General features: G+C 37.6%; 1 protein-coding gene across 2 annotated transcripts in view; it reads right to left on the reverse strand.

Annotated features, from left to right (window-relative positions):
* The window catches only part of pcxb (pyruvate carboxylase b), a 369,757-nt gene that overhangs the window by 82,538 nt on the left and 273,387 nt on the right, over nucleotides 1-13,832 (reverse strand). The window lies entirely within an intron of this gene.

The raw sequence follows: 13,832 nt of genomic DNA on the forward strand, positions 1-13,832 counted from the left end.
TTAGAAAACGTTTCCATCCTGTTTTTGATTTAGTCTCTCTAAAATAAGTTTTTACTTCGCTCATGTCTCTACCTAATGACCATTATAGTAGAAAAAGATTAAATCACGTCTTTATTACTTTTGCTGCTGAACGTAGACTAAAAACAGGAAGTACTAATATTCTACTTTATCTGCTGTTAAAATTAGCAGAGCTAGCGCAATGTTAATTTAACTTGTTAAAAACCATTATATGCACATTTAATTTATTTCATTCAAATATTATATGCCCACTGTATTAATTAACTTTCACAATTTGACAAATTGAGACTTAATGTCTGAAAATATATACATGTACAGACTGATACTGTTAGCAATGCTCACAGTGAAGAAACATATTAAAACTTGGTAGTTTAGAAAACAATAATAATCTCAATTTTAATGCAAAAGTAAATTACTTTATTGATCTTTATCCCTGAGGTCGAACATCTAGAAAGTACAAGCAGCTGATACAGTTAGCAATGCTAACTTTGTTACTACACTGTTACAAACACAATCTAATAAGGTTTTAACATTTTCTGCATCATATAATTTGACTTAATTTCACCTGCAAAAACACTAGTATGATGCTTTTACAAATAGTTAATAATTCATGGCGGAAAGGTTATTAAATCATGCAACCAAGTAATTTTGTTGCTAAATAAATTCACTTCCAAGGTTGTTTACTAACGTTTAACACACAAGACGCAGGTTAATGTTTAAAACTAATATTAAAATATTTTAAGAAGGCAAATATTCACATCACAAAATTAACACCACAACAGTACAAAAGCCAGTATCTGTGTGTTTTATTATTATTATTGGCATCAACACCAGCAGCAAATAATGATTAAGTAAAAGCATCAGATCATGACCCAAAACATTGGATCTGAATCTTTTCTATTAAAATCTGCTTACAGAGGGATATTTTAAACATTTCTTTCATCAAATCAAGCACAAAAACAGCTCACTGTGAATAAAACATCAGAGAGAAATTATGCTCCTGTTTTGCACTTTAGCCATATGAAAGGTTGCATTTATTAGACAAGAATGCTTCATTTGAAGTTCAAACAAAACATACTCCATCTGCACAGTGGTAAACAAACCACAGCTTCACAAAACTTCATTTTAATCCTGACAACTACTGCAGACAAACACCAAACACACAGAACAGAGAACGTCAGCTGTTGAAATTAATTACATTTCATTTCTTGTTGGCTGCAGAATAATCACGGAGCCGATTTAAATCTGAATTAACAAAAAGGGAGAATGAGTGAATGAGAGAAAAACAGAGGGCAGAGATAAGTAATTGTTTTCCTCATTACTTGATTTGTTGCTGTAAGGCTTTGTAATTATTGTGGTTAGGCTGCACTTAATTGCTGTTGGAGGTTGAAAGTTGAGGCTAAAGAGAGAAATGAGGGTGACAGAGAAAAAAGGAGAGAGAAAGAAAAAGAGAAAGAAAGAAGGGATTAACAAGAAGAAAAGCAGAAAGCTGAGTGAAAGGATTTGTAATTATTGGAGCTGCTTTAAATAACAAGTGTTTCACAAACCAAAGTAAAGAGGTAGCGCAAAATAAACCCCGACAGTTTGCTCATGACCTGACGTGACATTTGCAAAGAAGAGCTGTTTTCACACACACAGAGCTCAGCGATAACGACAGAGAGTCTCCGAGAACCCGCCTGGTGTCGGATTAAAAGCAGTTTCTAAGCTCGTATACCTTGAGCCTGGACAGAACAACATCATTTCAAGGGCTTTAAGACACGTATGCAAATGCAAACAATCACCACAGGATGTCTGCGATTCAAAGGAAACAGTTGAGCCTTTGTTTCCTTTCAGCGACCTGAAATAACTCGGGGATCTGTCCGTATCCACGAGAAGTTTAGCGATAAACAAACCTCGCTGATCTCATTACAGGAGCAGCGCCATCAGAGAGGAGGGCCGGCTCGACAAATCGATGGGATTGTATGAATAAAACAAACATGCCAGTCACGGCAGCAGCTCCTAAACAAGATACAGAACTACAGACGGGATTTTATTTACAACATTACAGACGAAAACAGACAGAACCGTTTGCAGCCGCTCGCTTTAATTTTTAATTCAGTGTCTTTAATTAATGCCATTAATCCTAGCTGTGGCCTTTTGCATCCATGCGTCACTGTCAATCAGATTTATTTATTCATTTTGGTTATTTTTAACCTAAAAAAACCCCAACAATTTTGATTTAAAAAGAAAAAAAAGCATAACAAGACAAAACTAAAATTTCTACAGAAAGTTTAGACCAAAAAAGTGACGGTAGCATCATAAGTTTATTATACTTTTTCTTTTTTATGCATCAACATCAAAACTGCTGAGTCTTTTCTGTATATTTTTAAAAATATATCTCTTAGGAAATCCAGCTGAGTCTGCAGACAAACTCGAAAAAGAGTCCTAAAGATCAACAGCTTTAAAAAGTGTGAATATTCTTCATTTTTATCTTCTTCCCGTAGTTGAAAGTCCGTTTGAAGAGAGACAAGTCTCTAGTTTTCTCTGACTACCCCTCCCCCACATGTTGCTGCACACTGCTATTTAGATGAGAAAAATGCTCCTATATTTTTTCCATCATATGCAAAAAGAACGAACACACAACACCAAGCAGTCTTATACAGGAAGTACAGATATAAAATTAATTTTATGCTTTAACTGGATATCTGGGAAACAACCAACTACAGGCTGACTAGCTGATCAGATAACTAAAATAATTAACTTCATTAACTACTACTATATTTATCATGTTTGTTTTGTTTTATTCTGAATATCAAGATGAAAACAAACAAATGGCAAATCCACGATGACGACGCTTCACTTCCTCTCCGTCCCACAGCCAGTCATGTAAGATAAAGTATTTCTTAAATCTTGTGATTTATTTACTTTTTTTTTCTTCACAAAGTCAAAATGTCAGATTTAGACTTGTGTGCAGCAAACACACACACTTCATTCATAAGCTTCAGGTTCCACAGTTCATTTTAGCATCAAGATATTCTCGGAAAATGTGAACTGTTTTAACATTTTTTTGACCCCAAGAGAGAAAATGTACTATATGTCAGAAAAAATAAAAAGTACCAATAATCAAAGCTCACCACTTTTATGACAGTCTAATTTTTTCATTGCTCTCTCTCAGCAGTGAAAGAGAGCAAGAGTAAGGAAAAAAAGTTTAACAACCCATTTTCTGCAGTTTAATGGGAGTTCACCAAACATGCACTCCAGCATCAACTAATGCTGATTCATCACTGAACCCCACAGACTGTAACTGCTTCCCTGTAGCACATTGAAAACTTGTTTTCTTTTATTTCTGAGTTAATGATGGGTCTAGTTAGGCTTTTCTGTAAGTAGATGCCACTTCCTGCAGTTCGACCATAAACACTGAGGATTCTTCCTGCTCAATTTACTTCCATTTCTGTTCTTGTGCATTTCCTCTGCTGCTTTCAGTTTTCTGTCCTGACTCTCTGATGCCTTTCTTGGTCTACAGTGACGTTTTCCTACGACAACCTTCCTCTTTTGTTTGTACTTTCTCAGGATTTAAGACGCAGCTGACTAGAAATCAATATCTTTTGCTGTATTTCATCTCGATCCACATTGCTGAAGGAGTTTAAAGATCCTCTGCACTGTTTCAACCGATAGTTTTCTTGTTGGCGCCGTGTTTGCTGTCCGTCAGATGTGATCAATCTTTAAGGTAGTTTACCTGCAGACTCATCTGCACAGAAAAACCTGTGGAGGTATTAAGATTATCACAGCCTCTTAAAATGCTTAAAACTGCCTAGTTTAATAGTTCAAACACCAACTACATTAATATGCATCCACACTACTGGAAAAGCCAACTTCAAAAGGCTTTCTTATCTCTGCTCTATGTTTTACAGCCAATCAGTGGCGAGGAAAGTGAATGCTGCTCCTGGATTGGCTGCTTTGGAAAAGCCACCTGGCTATTTAGTTTCCCAACCTGCATTTTCTGTAGAATATTTTAGATATGCTCTACAAAAAAAAAAAAAATCACCAATCTGGAATCAAATTCCACAAAACAACTTGCAAATATTAAGGCGTAAGAGTAAAAAATAAAGTTTAACAAAGTCAAATTACTGACTCAACAGCTTCAAAAGTAATAAATCCATATTTTCGTCCAGGTTTGTGCAGCGTAATGAGAATTGACTCACTGTTTTATGCTGAGCGTGTCTGTTTCAGAGCTTTGTTTTTTGAAATCTGCACACAGAAACAACGGCAGCCATTGTGTCACAGCTTTAATAATGCAACATGAAAGGGTGATAAAAAATGAGTATCTCAAATGTAAACATAGTGCAGAACTAAGTACAACTGAGAATATCGAATATTTCAGCTGAAGTACAACAACTCTGACGCCACAAAACTGTTATGTTGACGAGCGCAGTATTAACTCATGCATTGAGCTTTTTATTATCACATTATATGCAACAGCAGCCAAAGGAGGATTTAGATCCCCAGCCTGCGTTTGTGGGTTTATTCTCTTGCCCTTAAAATATACTACCAGAAACCATAAAACTCCCAGACCTTTGTTAGAAAATTTCATAAACATGCTTTATTACTCTCTAGATAAAACTACAGGGAGGCGCTGCTTTTCCTGAGAGATAATCATGTTCCCAGCAAGGGAAGAGAGGTTTTTATTTTTTGGATATATAGGAAGAAACAACCAACGCTATTCACAGCGTCTTGCTACGAAGAGGCGCGTAGGAGAGAGAGAGACAGAAAAAAAAGAAAAGGCAGTAGCTGAGGGATTCAGGCGGCTGTGCTGTTCTGCCAAGCCTGCAGCTACAAACCCTGGACCAAAACAAAGAGATCAGTGCAATAACAGCAGCAACACTTCAAAAACATGGCAGCTTTCTCTCTGGTATCTGCACAAACTCCCCTTTTCTGCAGCAACTCGACATGCGGCTATACAAGAAAGCTGCTTTTACAGAAGGTATATTAATTTAAATTAAAACAAAAGAGTTGAGTCAAAGGACAAGCCACTTCAGGGTCATGTGGTAATTAAAAAACAAGCTGATTTCAAGCTGACCTTTCACATACTTTGGTCTCCTCTAACTCTCCAACTTGAAAGAAGTGTGTTTATACAAGTCAAAGGATCTCTCATGTCTTTTCTCTAAAGTAAAAGATCAAAAATAAAGACTGTGAAAGGTAAGTTTTGTTGATTGATTGAAAGTACAGCCAGCTCTAGCAGGAACATTTAATGTCTCTTCCAAGTTAAAACAATGTGGTAGAAAAAGAATTGGATTCCATTTTTCTCATTGGCTGTGTAATGAAACATGGCCAGACATCAAAAATCAGCATATGCTTTGCAATCCGGCTACTGACATGTCTTTTTTTATTATTCCTCTGCAGAAGCCGATGGCTGCTGTAGCTCTGCGAGAGCTGACTCAGAGTCCAGGCCAAACAGACAACAGATTAGCTTGTGAGATTCTGGCTGTGATAAATATTTTTGTACATTGTAGTGCTCATTATTTCCATCCTTTGCATGAATTTCCTGAGGATTTCCGAACAGATGTTGGGCTGAAATTCCTTCGCTGGCTGAGCTGAGAGACGAGACAATTTGTTTGACGAGATCCGATTAGGCATTTTCGTCTTTCTGCAGAGGAACTGATGTGTCTTAAAACTTCGAAACCCTCTTTGTTTTCTCACTCACAAATTCTTGTTTGATTTGACTCAAAGATCTGGATAAGAGTCCTTTCTTTGAGACCAGTAAAACTTTGATGAAAACCTTTAAGCATAGTAGTAGTACTCTTAAAAATAAAAGAACTTCTCCCTCCTAATTATAGAAGTAGGCTGAACAATTAGATTGAGTAGCTTCGGATTACTTTTTATTATTTTCTTAATTTTAAATCATTGGGAAGTGTTCTTAATGGTAAATATAAAGCTCATTAATCTGCAACTCGTTTGACTGGTGATAAATCTTAGCTTTGATAAATATCTATGTGAGGGTTTTGCATGAACCAGCCAGCGAGACGTTGATGAAAATTCAAAATATAATCTTAATTTATTAACAAAAAGAATCCAAAAATGATAAATTGGGCCCAAACTGAGGTCAACATAACAAAGTACAACTCAGGTGGTAACAGAACAAACTCAAGCACAAACTGACCTAACAAACAACACATGAGGGGAACTTAAATAATGGCTGATCAGACCATTAACACACACTAGGGGGTAATTAAACACACAAAAACCTAACAAATATTGGTCAGAATATTACTAAATCTATAAATGAAATAAATATCAGAATTTAACTAACTTTCCAAAAGAAGAAACATTAAATAAATGGTAAAATTAAACTAAAGACCAAATTTCCCCCTCCCCTGGTGAACAAATGGAATGGCCCGCTGAGGAAGTTTGACAACCATATATGGACACCAATCAGCTGGAGCTCATCTCTGATTTTCAGCCACAGGTCCAGAGGAAACTGGTAACTCAAAAGAAAAATAATTCATTTGTTGTATTTAACAAAATATACAAAGAACTGACACATAAAGTTAACTAAATGGGTGCACAACAAATAGTTAACTAAAGAGTCAGACTAATGAAAACAAATTTAAAGATAAAAATCTAAACTACTCCATATATAAAGTAATATTAAGGGAAAACAAAAAACCATTACCAACAGTGTCTGCTTGTGACAGTCGGGACAGCTGTCACAATCTATAATCGCTTCTTTAAACCTTTCAGTCCTAAACGTCGCAGCGGCGATTCAGCCAAATTTGCAGTACCGTAATTTCACCACACTTTGCGCTATCTGAAAAATTCCTACAGTTTCTGAAAGGGGAGACGTTGCACTTTCCACCCAATATCGTGTTATTACGGTAATTGGACTCCCGTCGTAGCAGGGAGGAAAATTAATCTGAGAGGCGGTCTCTTAATAGATGGTAAATTGAGAAAATTACTTGCTAGAGGTTGAAAGTTCCAGTTGTTATTGATAAATGGGCAAATATATATTTACTCAAAGGACATTTAAAGAACTGTGTACAATTAAAATAAGCAAAAATATCCAGGCGGAAATTTGAAACTGAGGGTTTATAAAGATGTTCCCTAGTGAGATCGTTCATCACATCACTGTCATAAACGTGACATAAACCTGTTATGAACATGAAGAGGCTCCATGAAAGTTTATAACTCTTGTCATGAAGTGTCGTTCGGTAAATAATGACCCTAACCTTTAATACCAAGTTGCTTTAAAGGTCCATTAAAAGTGACAACTCTGCATTATTTGGTAAATAATGAGACTTTAATGCAAAGTTAGCACTTTTCATGGACTTTTAATGTAGTAAAATTGTAATTATTTACAGAATGAAACTTCATGACAAGAGTTAAACATTCCTAAAGACTTCTTCACCTTCTTCAGGTGTTATGTCACGTTTATGACAGTGTCATGTCCGTCTCATTCACATCTCTTCAAGAAAGTGTTAACTCTGACTAATTCTGAGACTTTTTATGTGTATTGATATAATTTAAAGTAGCTGATTGCTGCAAAGTAATCAAATTTTCATCCATTTAGATGGGAAAAATGTTTAACTCTTCACATAATAATATGAATAAGCTTAGGTAGGCATGCCAAGTTATGCTACTTGTCTAAATTCACTAAACAACAGTAATAATGTCATTTTAGCAGCAGTAGCAATAGTTGCTGCTTTTCTGTTTGAATTAAAATGAATTACATCATGTTATGTATATCATATTTTATCTGAAGGCTATCAAACAATCTCCAGTTGACCCAAACCTACATAGTTACCTCTATAAACCAGTTAGTTTGATAAAAAAGAAAGTAAAACAGAAGCAATATGCATCCAGTAGCATTTCTAAGCCTATTTTATTGTTTAAATTGTGTTTCATGACTATTATCTTTGGAAGCAGCGTTCGCCTCCTGAGTCATTTAACCCAGTGATGCTATTCTATGAAATCAGTGACAAATAAAGCTCGTTTCTCCCTTAAGCTGGAAAGTAGCAGCAACTGGTAATAACTAGATAAAGTATTTTATTAGCATCCAAAGCGCTTTTAAGGAAAAAATGGAAACAACTGGAAGTAGAGGAGAAAAAAAGGTAGCAGTCGTTTCTTTAGAGGCGGGCCTCGGGGCATTTTGATTTTTCAGACTTTCCTGAATTTTTTTCTTTTATTTTGAATTGTCTTCATTTATAATTGATATGTGTGAACAAATCTAATGAGCATAAAGGGAGAAGCAATCAAAAGGTATAAACAAAACAGGACAAGAAATGAGAATGAGATCATTCAAGTCGACGTTGAGGAGACAGAAACACTATTAAAACGTGACGGGTTTGTACTTTTCCCCGTTGCAGCAGATCAATGCGTTAATTAGCATGCTGCTCTGTCTGCCTGCAGCCGTCACGCACACACACACACACACACACACACACACAGTCCCTCAACTTTCGCTCTCTGTTGTCCGTAATCATATGCAGCACACGCACTTTGAACTTCCCCTTTCGGACCACTTAGTATCCCTTCCTATTTTCCCCATCAGTCGACGTGCCGCTCTCCGTTACGCCACGCAAACACTCCAGGGGCCTCCTCTCATTCAGATGCCACTCTGCTAAAAGAGCTCTGCTAGCAGCATGCAAAACACGCACGCTTTCATGCTCGGGATGATTATGGCTTCCATTTCCAAATAATTTGTATAATATGAATACATGCACATTCACACGCTCTTATATTGACGCAGGAAAGACTTTTCTTTCTTGTTGCAAACTGAAAAACACGCCGCATGCAGATTTAACGCATGCACATCCTCTAGCTAGGCAGTTTTACCCCAATTGGAATAATTTCAACTCAAACCCCAGATACTCCTGCCTCTCTGTGCTGGCAGCTCATTAAACTTATCTTCTCTAAACTCCCCCTCAAAAACGACAATCTGGTTGTGTTTGTTCTCGCATAGAAAAGGTGAGTTTTGCTCCCCGTCTGTTTTATTGAGACTCTGCTCACAGCTGTTTATCATTGTTGATGCAATCAGCTTGGGAGGTGATTACTAAAACACCGTCAGCCAAGAACAAATCTCTCCAAATGTTCATTCAACTGCAAACAGCTAAAAAAACTATAACTTTACATTATTTCGACTGGTCATTTAGAGTAAAAATAAAAAGTATTACGTGATATTCTGAAGATCAAATTCTGCATCTTAATGCTTTTTGTATTTTTATTTAAAAGGTACAGTGCACATTATTCAAAATAAATGTATGCTTTAGCCCTGGAGGCTAATTTCCATCTGCAGTCGCAGCCGGTAGGTTGATGGTTTAGAACAAGATTAAAACAGGATCTATTGAAGTTGCTATAAATAAGGCCTGTTGCCACGGTTACCTCCAAGTAAACCTGCTGAAATCATTTGTTTGCATTGAAGTGGTTTACAGGTGATAATGTTTCTGCTAGTACAATCGACATAATTAATCGAATCATGAAGAACTGTAAGGACACGAGTTCACCAAAACGGTTTTCCACTATTAACTGGTTGGGTTTAGATTTATCGTGTAATTTTGACCCAGAGTTAAAATTTAGGTCACATCAGTCTGCAGCCAAGTTGTTGTAGAGGTTAAATAGATATTATTAGGCCTTAATTAGTAAAATGGCAGCAAATTTACTTATTTCATAACTTCATAACCTTCTCTCCTCTGGTCTGTCAGCAGCAGAAACAGCAACTTTATACCTGTTGGGGAAAATATGGACTATATTTGCTTTGCATTGTTCCCACATGATGGCAATGATATAGTAGGATCCAATTAGATTGTTGATGAATATGGGTTGTTGCCATGTTGTTGTACGGAGTTTTAAGATCTTGTTCAATGTGCCCTTTTTTAACTTCGAGCCCCCGCCCCTCCAAAGGTCTCTGCACGACCCTGAATTTGGAAATATTTACGTTATTATTTAAATGCGAGTTTTTATTACTTGCTGTATAGGTCATGGACTATAATCTGACATCAATTTAGGTTGAGGCAGCTGTTTAGTACAAGTAAAGTTTTTGACCATTTTTTGATAGAAAATCTGCAATAAACTCCCAATTACGTTAGCGCAAAAAGTGGAGGTATTTGTTGATTTTTGGGTGAATTTCAACTATAATTCTCAAGGAACTGAAGGAACTGATTGACGTAATTTGGCAGTAAACAGATAAAAATGCATTGATTTGATTAATAACATTTAAGCACACAGTGTTAGTCTAGAATCTAGAGGGCCACATATAAACCTGTGGTGGGCTGGATTTGGCCCACGGTCCTCCAGTTTGTGCTAGAGGGTGGATTCCCAAGAGTGATTCATTTTAAATAGACACACCATTTGTAGAACGTCACAGCAGCGCCGACGAGTTTTAACAGAAATAAAAGACAAAGGCAAACTGAGAAGAGTGTTCAACATACCATCCATGTCCCTCTGTGTCATTTTACTTTTTTAACTCTGGAAACCCCCCAGCCATGACGACCCCACTCACTGGTCAACTGGAGCTACTCAACTGCAAGAGAAAACAACCCGAACTTTGTAGAAACGAGCCGAGTCAAGCAACACTGCTAGTGCTGGTGCAAAATTAGCCATTAGTGATGGTTTATGGTGTTGCTTCTTTTTGCTTGTAGTAGCACAAACATCTCCTGTTCCCACAGAAACCAGTAAACATGGAGGACAGACTGACAGGAAGTACCAGGATTAGACAGCAGAGAACTGAATGAAGCATCCCTCTGACTATTTTGGGCATCTGTCAAAAAGAACTGTCCAAAAATGAAAAGTTGAATGCTAGAATGAGTCTTGTGTCAGGCTGACAGTGAAGCATCTGGACACCCTTCAGGTATTCGGTTGTTTCTGATCTAAGGCTCGGTTTTGGCTAAAAACTCTGCAATACATTAGGGAAAGGGACAAAAGAGTAACTTTCCCCCAACGATCTGTTTTCCCAGCACGCCGGAGCCGAGTGTAACAAAGAAAAGGTCATAATCAAGTGGTTCAGGGTGAAGAAACTCCAGATTTTAACCCCATTAAAAACCCAGTATAAGTTCTGAAAAGCAAGAGAACAAAATGGATAACCTCAATGGTTCCCAATATAGACCCTGAGCTCTTACTAAATGGTCAGTACTGAGCTACCACAGAAACAGAATTTCTTCTCAACTCTTCCTCATGGCTGCCGTATTTAAATCTCAATATTTAAATGCAGCATGTACATCTGATGGGGGAAAAACATGTCACTTGTTTATATTTTCTGGTCTAACCAACAATCTGTCAGCACAGGAATTGGATGTCATTTTCCAAACACCTGACAGCGGGGGAAAAAAGAGCATGATGATGGGGTGGCTACCCCAGACATCTCATTCATATACGATTAATATTTTACAGGTTCTGAAATGGCAAAATGTCAGCCTGAAGACAGAACGTATCTTGTTTACTCAATAAAAACAGCAGAACGGTAGTTTCACAGACTGGATTAAGTGTAGAGTGTAATTTACGCTTGGTGATTCCAAATCACATTCATTGTCAGAGTCCTGCCTTGCCTCAGTTTGCATTTGTTTCCAGAGAATCGATTTGAATACAAGTTGAAAATTTGTACCTCCGAGCCCCGCCCTCATCCTCTATTTTCAGCTCTTATTTACTGAGACAGAACCGGCAGAACACGGGCTTCAGCTCAGAGTTGAGACCCGGGTCACGCTTTATGCTGCAACCTGTCGATGTTCAACAAGAGAAAAAAAAGACGACGCAGGGATCTTTAAAATTCTATAAAGTTCCCCAGAAACAAGTTTGAACAAGAATATCTGCTGTGCAGGGTCATCCAGCCCATCACATTCATGCTTTCAGCACTGGATCCTTCACAAATCACAGAAACTTTGAGAGACAAAGTCTTATTTCTAGACTCAACGTAGCTTCTAAATTGTTTATGGGATCTGCTCTGCCTCTTTTGGCTCTTTTACACATTTTTACTACTATTGTTGCTTCTTTCTCTTTGTCTTTCGATGGAAAGTGCACCTGGTGCTTTTGTGTTTTTCGTTCTACTGGAAGCAGCCATGAAAAGGAGGAATTGCTGCAGTTACCTCATTGCTCATTCACTGTTTGCTTGTACAGAAAGTTTTTTATTAAGATGCTCCTTTTTTAGATAAAGTCATTAACTGGACTCTAAATGAAACTTTCTATATTTATTGTTCATTCTAAAGAAAGTACTCTTGGATTCAGTGATTCCAGTTATGGCTGTGTTTCTTTTCTGGACATTATTGGAGCTATTGCTGCCGTTAACTGCCTATCCCTTCATTTTCATCAGTAGAAAACGTTGCTGATCCAACAATTATGTGATTACTGCTGCCATTTTTCTTTCTATAGAAAGTACACCTAGCCCAGGAATTCAGTGTTTAGCTGCGCTACTTTCAGGTCTAAGTAACTGAGGAAGATATTGACACTCTTACCTGTGCGCTGGTACTGTCCTCTACAGAAAGTACCCCTGGTCAAGTCATTATCTATTCAGCTTTGTTTTTCTTTCTTTAGAAAGTACTGCTTTACCTGTGCTGTCTTGAGCCATGTTTCTTTCCTGGATGAAGGCATCGACGTCAGTGTTGCTCATCTATTTTTTCCAGCAGAAGGTGCTCTTGGTGCGGCTCTACTTTTTACTCTGCATCACTTTCTGTGGTTTCAAGCGCCGGCCCGTTCGCCCAGACGGCTGTTCGTACTGAGACAGACTCTGGAGAAGGTTCTCTTCCTCACCTGGAGAATAACTTTTTGACATCTGAGTTCAACTAACCTGATTGCTATAATTTAGATTAAATTGACCTGCATGTAATTGGATCTGTAACCGACTACGTGGTTAGATTGGCCTAACATACAATTATTTTAATCACTAGTGAATTAGTTTGCCTTGTAAAGACATTTCACCACGGATAAGACAAAAATAACCAGTGCTGCTCCTGATCCTTGGTTCTCTCTACTATAAGGCAGCTAAATATGTACAATTAAAAATAGACGCAGGTCTGTTTATTACCTCAGTAAGTAAAAAAAAATCAAAATAAACAAAATTTTGAACAAATGTAGCTAAGTTTGAGTAAAACATTTTTTATGTACACTTCTTAAACTCATAAATCCTAAAGTGCAAACCTTACATTTCTACCACAGTGCAAACAGTCGGCTAACAAACATCTAAAGTGATCTCAGTTCAATGTAAATATACTCCCTGAAATGCGATAATAAAAACATTCTGCTATTTCTGCACACCGCATCTGTTATTAAGAGTTGAATAGAGGATCTGTCAGGTCATTCTTCTTCTCTCTCGTCTCCTCCTCTGCGTACCCAGCTCCATCAGTCATGCCTTAAACCTCCTGACCAGGACACGTAAACAAGAACGACCTGCAAACTGCCTGAGGAGTCAACACACAAACATAACTCAACTACAAATGCACACAGAGACAAGAAGCATCAGAATCAGCTTTTCTGGCCAAGACTGTGTGCAATCGATTACGGTTTCAAGCGCTCTCGCTGCACGGATTTTAAACTATAAAGAATAAAAAGGAAGATTTCAAACATGTGCAGCTATTTCTCTTGACGTGGCAAGTTTTGGTGTTGCAATAATGGTTATTTTTTTCCATAGACAAATAGTTGACAATTCTGGCAGTAAGGTGTTGATCAGAGAGACATTCTGGGGGGAGGAAACTGTCTCTGTGTCACCTGGCTTCTGCAGCACCACCAAAGTGAAGGTAAAAGTCTAAACAGTTTGTGTCCAGAATGTGTGAGGTCTGCAGAGATGTTAGCTGCCCTCTTCCTGACTTTAGACATTTATACGTCCTAGATGGAGAGATCGGCAGCCAAGATATTCTTCT

Source organism: Xiphophorus couchianus, chromosome 14, assembly GCF_001444195.1.
Source record: "Xiphophorus couchianus chromosome 14, X_couchianus-1.0, whole genome shotgun sequence".
Lineage (NCBI taxonomy): Eukaryota > Metazoa > Chordata > Actinopteri > Cyprinodontiformes > Poeciliidae > Xiphophorus > Xiphophorus couchianus.